The 8,925-nt window shown below is 34.0% G+C and overlaps 1 pseudogene; it reads right to left on the bottom strand.

Moving 5' to 3' along the window:
* Positions 1-7,866: 7,866 nt before the first annotated feature.
* On the bottom strand, positions 7,867-8,513 carry LOC149535237 (exocyst complex component SEC3A pseudogene; annotated as a pseudogene).
* Positions 8,514-8,925: the final 412 nt, after the last annotated feature.

Raw genomic sequence — 8,925 nt, 5'->3', positions numbered from 1 at the left:
CCAAATGACTTACCAGAGTTATTTACAATATCAACTGGGATGTTAACTTGAAATTGTGATCACAAAGTAGATGCTCTAAACCAACTTAATTGTCACCATTAAGTCATGAAAATAAAATTCTTTGTAATTTAAATGTTAAATTCTAAAAAGGAAACAAGTTACTCTACTTGAAAGAAATTGAATGAGAAACATGCGTCTACTATGTCTTCCTATACAACAAGAACAACCCCAAATTTTTTATTGTGTGGTTGGGAGAACAAAAAAGTGCTACATTACTTCTACAAAAAACAAGAAACTAATTATGGATCCTAACTACTAAGAAAGATTCACTCATCAAGTCAGACCCCTTGAATGAGTGAATGATATAATACTCAAGATAAGATAATTGAGACCAACACTTTCATTTTATTCGTTCTTGAAATACCATGATTACAAATTTTTGTATTCCTAATACTGTTTAGATTACAATAAACTTCTTAAGTAACTAGAAGAAGTACAAAGTGCTAGCTTATTTATAATAGATGAAACAAAATAAATTTCCTATATCTACAATCCCTTTAAAAAAAAGGATATAGCAAGAATCTTTAATGAATAACAACAACATGAGATATTTTCTTATCAATGGGTCAAGTCTTCTAGAAATATAGAGCAACATGACTATAGATTCATGTTTAGGGAGTCAATTTCTATTTTGAAAAATTCATTTATACATATATCACTAACTTATATTATGATCATGAGTTTTATCTATAGTTTTAAAGAATTATAATCCAACATTCTCAAAACATCAAACCAAAATAGGTACATGCATATGTCAATTTGTACTCATAAGAACCATTATAATCCAATTATCTTATCTTGAGTTTTATCTTATCTTATCTTATCTTATCAATTTGGTCTCAATTATCTTATCTTGAGTTTTATCTATAGTTTTAAAGAATTATAATCCAACATTCTCAAAACATCAAACCAAAATAGGTACATGCATATGTCAATTTGTACTCATTATAATCCAACATTCTCAAAACATCAAACCAAAATAGGTACATGCAAAGTCTTTTAGGAAATAACCATAAGAACTATCATAATGTAAGGAACTAAATGTTGAGTTTTCATTTTGCGCAATGCTTAATGACATGAATCCTTTTGAACTCCTCTCTTAAAAAGTTGATCTAGGATCAACTCCAAGGTTCTGGGAAATATTGCAACCTACTAGAATCCACTCAGTTGAAGATAAATGTGTTCGTTCACAAGGAGGCCTTTGCTAGTTCTAACCAATTTCAGATAAGATGATCAATCTACTTGTTGTTTCAAAATTAACCACAAAAAGAGATATGTTTTTGGTATTTTTTATTGTTTTATAAATGCAATCTAACAATGCAACTATATGAATTCCTAATTTAACCAAGGGTTGGCAAAGAAAATAATGAAGATATGGTAATGAGAGATGAAAGAAAATAACATGAAAAATGAAATTCCTAATGGACAGAAACAACACATTTGTGAGTTAAATTGTTGAAAAGATTGGGTAGGAAACTAATGAAAGTAGGAGCAGTGCTTCCTCAAATCAACTAATGCAATTGTAGATGGGAATTCAATAAAATTGAAAGATGTTTCACTTCTTATCAAATCAAAAGGCCACAAAAAGTGCACTCATGCAAGATGAGAAGCTACAAAGGAACAATAGGGTGATTCCTTCCCCAACTTAGAATGTCACTGGAATTTTTCAACACATGGAAAACACCAAAAATAAAATATCACACAATAAAATCAACACAACAAAACTATTGGCTCCATTATTATCATGAACAAGAATCCACAAAAATAACATACTCTAACAAGAATAATTACACTTAGAATGAGAGCACGAATAGCAACTCTGACATGAATAACTACACTTAGAATGAGAGCACCAATAGCATATATTATTGCATCAAAATAATGGCCCTAAATATATATTACATTCCTAAATTTATATGAAATCATCTCCTTAAATTGTTTTGAGAGTGATACATCTCTTCATGCAAATATATGCTCAAAACTAATAAAAAAAATCTAATTATTTACAAATTGACTCTCTAAATGGTGCTAAGTAGGACTCCACCCTTTTTTATATCAATTAATGGGTGCATGAGCCTTTACATTTCTTAAAACAAATAAAGAAGCAATAGATGAGAAGAAGGAAGCTGTAAGATGATCTAAGAGTCATTGGAAGCTCTAAAAATGGAAGCTTGGCCTTCTTTGAATGTTTCTAGGAGTTAAACTATCATCAGAATGTGTTTCTGGTGCATCAAAAATTCTAAATTTAGAACTGGTAGTTAAATTTCAGCACACCTCTAACTTCTTCAAAATTTCTAACACACCTTAGAGTAGCACACCTTGTGCACCTTAGTGGTAGGTTCAAAAAATACAAAATTTTCCAAGTGTCAAAACTGAATTTCTAGCTTCTGGGTTTTCTTCCCTTTTATACTAGAGCAATGTTTGGATGTTTTCTCTTGAATTTCTCTATAATCTCAATCACTTGGGAAGCTTCTAAAAAATCTAAAGTCTCATGTTTATGGCTAACTGGTTGTGGATAATTACTGATATCCATTTGATTTTCCACAAAATTGTCAATTCACTATCAAGTTTTAACAATACCTATTTAGTCTTCAATGATTTTCTAATATCTTCATCAAATGAAGCATTCTTGAAAGTTCTTCAAAATTGTTCAACCACTATTTGCACTGACTTGAGCTTCATCTTTGACTCATCTTCAAAAATCTCAAGGGAAATAGCATCATAATAAGTATCTGCATCCAATTTTTTTTTTTGAGATTGGCCTTTTAACTTCTAAATATCTTCATGAAGTTCTTCCATGACCTTATTTTTGGTAGCTATCTTTTCAATCCAATCCTCAAGTTCACCAATGTCATCTATTGTATACACTTCCATGAGTGTACAATACCTTTGACCTTTTATTTTTTGGAGTGCTTAAAGGTCTTCTCCCTAGGTATGTACCTCATCCATAAGCCCAAAATCTTGGTATGTTGTAGATACTAGTTTCTCTGCATAAGAATGAACATTATGCAACAAGTTTAAATTAGCCTGTACTATCTCTATACCTTTCTACTCAAAATTTTCATGTCATTGCTGATATGCTCCCAAAAATGAATCGACTTGGATACTCCCCTTATCTCTCCTTTCTAGTGCTGCAACGAGAGTAATCTCTCAGTGATCTTGATCAAATGGACCTACAATTTCATGTAGATAGCCTCTTAGTAGCTTATTTTCTTTGCACAACTTTATTAATTCATTCTCATTTAAATCTAAATTCCTAAACATCTCCTTCATGCCTATAGTGATCATTACTTTATCCTATTTGCTGTAAGCTTTCCTAATAAGACTTCTATAATTTGATAGTCGTTAGGAGTGAAATCTTCAGTCTTAACATGTAGAGAAGGAATGGCTATATGCAGAGCAAGTATGTCCTTATCTTTATTCTTCATTATGAAAGTCAATTTTTGTACATCACCCATAGGTGGCTTAGGTCTCTTGATGGCTTCTACTAGCACATCCATACTCTCCTCTTCATTCAGGTTAAGCTCCCTCTTTTTTCAAACCATAACCTCCCTCTTTAACCAAATTGGTGTAGTGACCATAGGAGACATGTCTTTAGTTAAAGAGGAGGTTTTTTCTATAGGCCCTTTTCCCTTATCCTTCCTTTCTAGAGTCTTCTTCTTTAGAGAGAGATCTAGATTTGGTGTCTCTATATCTATAGCATCCAAAGTTCTTGCGTCTATATCTTGAGAAGTTTGTTAAGGTTCTTTAGGTATATGTCCTTCCTCTGATAATTCATTAGTTGGCCTTTGTTCTGGCTCTTCTTCATACCCTACTTGTTCTTCTTTGGTAATAGGAGGGAGAGGAGTGGCTAAGCCTTTGTCCAAAACTGAAAAATTCTAAAATGATGGTGGTGAGGTACCTAAAGATCCTTGTGGTAGAGGTGGCATTCAGTTCCAATCCTCTCCCAAAGGTTGGTTCATTGATGTATCTCATATTTTATCACCCACCATTTTAATTCCTACTAGCATAAAGTCAAAATTAGATATATTAAAAATATATATTCCCTACCACTCTTGTCCATCCATCCACTATTATTGCTCATCCTCTGAAGTCATAACCTCAATAGGTTGCCTGGGAATAGATGGCGGCATAATGGTGGAACTTCTCCTTTTCTCTTCCTAGGAAGCTCTTGTCAAGTGTGTCCTTTGATTTAATAGGAGATTGTCTTCTTCATCTTCTTCATTTACCTCAAGGATGGTTTTCAGGACTAAAGGAATAGGTATAACCTTTCTTTGTATTTTTTCCTTCTAGTCCTTCTGACTATAGGTCTAACCCTAGACTTCTTAGTAGCTAAGGGAGAAGCTTCTTCCTCTTGTACATGTGGTGACACCTCTTGTACTTCCTACATTGGTCCTTATTCCTATTCATGTTCTGGTGGAGGCACTTCTGGAATATCTTGAGCTTGAGCTACTTCTTCATTTTGAGGCTCTTGATTCTTAGGTGCTTGTGCCACCTCTTGAGGTTGAGGTTCTTTAGCTTTGGGCTCATCTTTCTTTGCAAAATATTTTTTCCTCTTATAGTGATGTGGAGCATAATTAGATTTAGAGTTTTGTTCAATGTAACTTTCCTTCATATTATTCCTATGGGGGTTTTGGGGCAACACTCCCAAGATGGGGTCAAAGGGCAGTGCCCCAGCTGTGCTCCCTATCACAACAAAGGGTAGAGTCAAGGGGAAGTTCAAAGCCAAAAAATGACCTTATATTGTAAAAGGTGTTAGCTATTATTTTTCTATTATTTTATCCCTAATTTTGTAAGCAACAAAAATCTTGTATAAAAAAGATTAGGGTTAGGGATTTTCCTAATGTGTGATGAAAAAAATTAGTTCTTGCAGCGCTATTGAGTTGTAAGGGATTATGAATTATAATCAAGTTGTAATCATTGGATAATAATAATATTGGACTAGTTGTTGGTGGACATAGCCCAATGATTGGGTAAACCATGTTAAATCTTGGTGTCTTGTGTTCTCTTTTATGTGATTGGCTATTTTATGGTATTGGTTATATTTACATGTAACTCTATTTCTATCTAAAGTTAATCCTAACACCTCTTCTTCTTTCCTTTGTCTATTCTAAAGTACCCAAGATCCTAGTCATGTTTATATACCATTTCCAACCTAACTAGAGAATGGGTAGGGAATGTTGGCACTATAACTTTTTCACCTTTACCCTTTACTAGGTGTGTTGTGTCTTGGAAGGTGATAGTATGAGGAATTGGGTCTAGCTTTAAAAGGCTTCTTGATCAAGTCCCTTTTCAATTTGATTATATGTCACCCTATGATTGATATTTTCATTCTCTTCCCTATCAATCTCTGCATTCATGATTGGCCTATCAAATATCTTGTCACAATTTTTCAAGGGATCCAAGATATCTTGAGTGTCTTGTTGGACAACCTTTAGTGGGATATTTATCTTCAAGGTGCTTCCTACCAGATATAGAGTCATCCTACAATAATCCCTAATTTAGATATCATAGTCATCTATTGTGTTCATTCAATGATCTTCAACTAGATCTTCATGAACAAATTGCTTTCCTAACAAATGTTGAACTTTGCCAATATTATCAAAATATAATATCTGGGAATTATAATCTTCTAAGGGATACTGATCCCATTCTACATCAAAGTTCATGATATCCTACTTTTTCTTTACTTCAAATGGACCTATAGTAATGGGTCATACCCATGTCTTCTTATGTTGTTTCCTCACTCTGTCATATACAGATGTGAGTTGTCACGCAATCTCCAATAAGATGAGCCTATCCAATGGATACATTAGAGTTTCTTTGGATTCACTATTTTACTAGATACCCTTAGGTAATTAAATTTCTTAAATTGGATGTAGTAGGCACCAATTTCTATAATCCTTGTTGTTGCCTCTAATAACATCCTTTTGGCATAATTAGCCTCTATAAATCAAATGATTGCAAAAATGAATGCATCATTCACTATTTAGTATTCCTTACTCTGATCTAAGAGCTTCTTCTTTACCACTTCCAGGTATACCACATAAGGCCATGCATTAGCATCTTGCATGCTACCCCTCTTGAACAATCCTAGATAGTTAGTTATCCTTACCACTAGTAAATACACCAAGTATGATGTCATGTAAAACTTGGGGTCGGCTTTGACTCCTACCTGCTACTCATCTAAGTTTTCACTTAGTATTATGGCCTAATCAGTTAGCATTTTAGCTATTTAGATGGTCTCTAGGAAATGTTCCACCCAAATGTTAAGATTCCAAGCCATTGATAAACCCATGACTCTACTTAGAAGTATAATGGAGTATCTGATATCATCCTTCATATATCCTCTAGTTATATCTACCTCTCTTGCTCTTCATCCCACCAACATTCTATCAATCAAGAATGATGATTGTATGATTTATGTAGCCTTCCTTTCATTATCCCTATACCATCTTTCTACTTGATGATAGGTGATTTTCACATATTGATCAGCTCTCAAAAGATGGAAAACTTTCTCAATGTTCCTCAGTCTTAGGTCTACAATGATCTCCCCTATGATACTCTTGACAGCTCTTTCTTCTGATAGATAGTTTTCTACCAATGCCATTGTTAGAAGTTGTAATCTTTCCTTGGTGTATTTATAAACCAAGGTTAGAACTCCTTTATTTATTATTATAATATATTAGGATATAAGCCAAGGTATCCTAATATATTTCTTTTTTGTCCTTTTTCCACTACATCTTATTTTGTCATCTAGTGGAATATCTGAGGACAAATATATATTGTAATTTCTAATTTTAGATTATTCCTCCTTAAGAGGAATCTCACACTTGGCCTCACACACATATGAATGGTGGCATTCATAGACATGGGAGTTACATTCTAACTCCTCTCTTTCATCTCTATTTAAGAGATGACCCTCCTCTCTCATTCAATAACAATGAGGTTTCTTCCTCTTCTTAATTATTGTATGAGCATTGCTCTCTATCTCTCTCTCTCTTCCTTCTTAGGCTTTTCATGCCTCATTCATAATGTCACAAGGGGTTTTCTTTGCTTTCCCCTTTCCAAATATCTTGTCTCATGGTGTTGGAGCTTGAAGCTTTCTCTCTCCTATTTTATGGTAATATCTTTTCATGCATTTCTCACTTAGATTCTTTCCTGGTATTGTTTATTTACAAATTTCTTTTTCCATTTCTAACATGGTATCAGAGCAGTTTAATCTTTGTTTTGAGTGTTTGCATGAAGGTACGATTTGAAGGAGACTCTTGAGAGAGATTTCACTAATTTTTTCTTTAATCTTTTTAAGATGGAAGAAATTGAATTTTTTTTTTTTGGAATTTGGCTGGTTTACCGCCAAACCTGTTTAACTTTTGTTTGCTCTAATTTGTGCAGGTTACTTTTTATTTTCTATTAGTTTTCATCTAACCCCCTTTGGAAGGCTTGCCGCTAGAGGGTTTTCCTATCTAAATATCAAATTTTTTTTAACATTGTTATGTTTTGTTTTGCATTGTTATGTTTTGTTTTTAACATTACAGAAATTTGCAAATTTTGCAAATTGTGATTGAGAAATGAGAGAAATGATTCCTTGCATTGCAAGTTAATGGGTGATCAATAATGAAATTCTGTACTTCTCAAAGAATGAGCCGTGCATGTGGCAATATGTTCGCCCCGACATTGCGAATTCTGAGGGTTTCATTGCTTTCACGTTTCTCTCGCACCTTGGTTTTTTCCCCTTATGCCGCCATTCTTTCTGTGTATTTACATTTTCTTGGCACCCTTTTACAGCTTTGCCAGCTAGGGTTTCTAGGGTTTCTTGTTCGCAAATGATGGACTTAATGTTTCGTTGGGATAACACTTTGCAATCATCCCTTCAAAACTTTCGTACTTGTCAACAAAATTTTCCTTGCATTTGTCCCACAACGAAGGAAGCAGCTCCTCTGATGTCAAATTCTTTTGCATCCTTTTGTACATTGCTTGAAGAGACTTTTCCACCCCAGAAAGGCTAGATTTTAAAATTTTTCGGATATCCATTTTGGACAATCCAAGTTGAAATGGTACCTCTTCTGGTGTAATTGTGTACATCAGATTCTCAACTTTCTGAGCAAACTGAAATAGCTTTTCAAATTGGTAGTTTATGATCGAGTTAATATATCGAGTACATGCTTGCTCGTATGCTTCACTTGCTTGGTGGTAGAACTTTGCTAGCATGGGAACCATATTTGCCTGCTCATAAAGACTATTTTGAAATGATACATAATTTTCAAGGAGAACAATATCTGCATGCCTAGGGTCAATCTGTGCTATGCGCTCCAATGTTGTAAACATGGTCCCAACAAATTTTGTATATGCTTGATCAACTAATTCCCTAGATTGCCCTTGGATATATTCTTCCATATGACCTGCAAGTGTTGCAAATCTTGGTATATATGAAAGAACACCAACTTTCTTATCATTACTCCGCCTCATGGACATAGTAGGGTGACTATTCTATAATTTGAGCTGCACTGCTGCAATTTTAGAGGATTGGAAATCCCGACCTCTGGTCTCAACAGCTAACGTATTAATAGACAAATGTCATCTGGAATTTGTCGGTGAATGACATGTTAACCCATGTTTTCTGTCTATCAGATGTCGAGTTAACCCAACATGTAAGAACTATTAGTGGTATTTGAAGCATTTAGTGTGGGATTTTGAAAATTTGAAGTTTCTAGACTTAAGCACCCAGTTTTGAAATTCAAGTTGATTTGGGTGCTCAGTTTAGTACTCCATTTTAAATATCACATGTTGAATCTTCTAAGTTAGTTGAGGAGGGAGTTTTGGAAAAAAAATTTGAAGAGAGGAGGAAGGAAATGCTTGCTGGTG

Source organism: Cupressus sempervirens, chromosome 10 (assembly GCF_028749045.1).
Source record: "Cupressus sempervirens isolate cs-2001-9-10 chromosome 10, ASM2874904v1, whole genome shotgun sequence".
NCBI lineage: Eukaryota > Viridiplantae > Streptophyta > Pinopsida > Cupressales > Cupressaceae > Cupressus > Cupressus sempervirens.
Note: the sequence above shows the minus strand (reverse complement) of the source record. Positions and strands in the feature narration are given on the sequence as shown.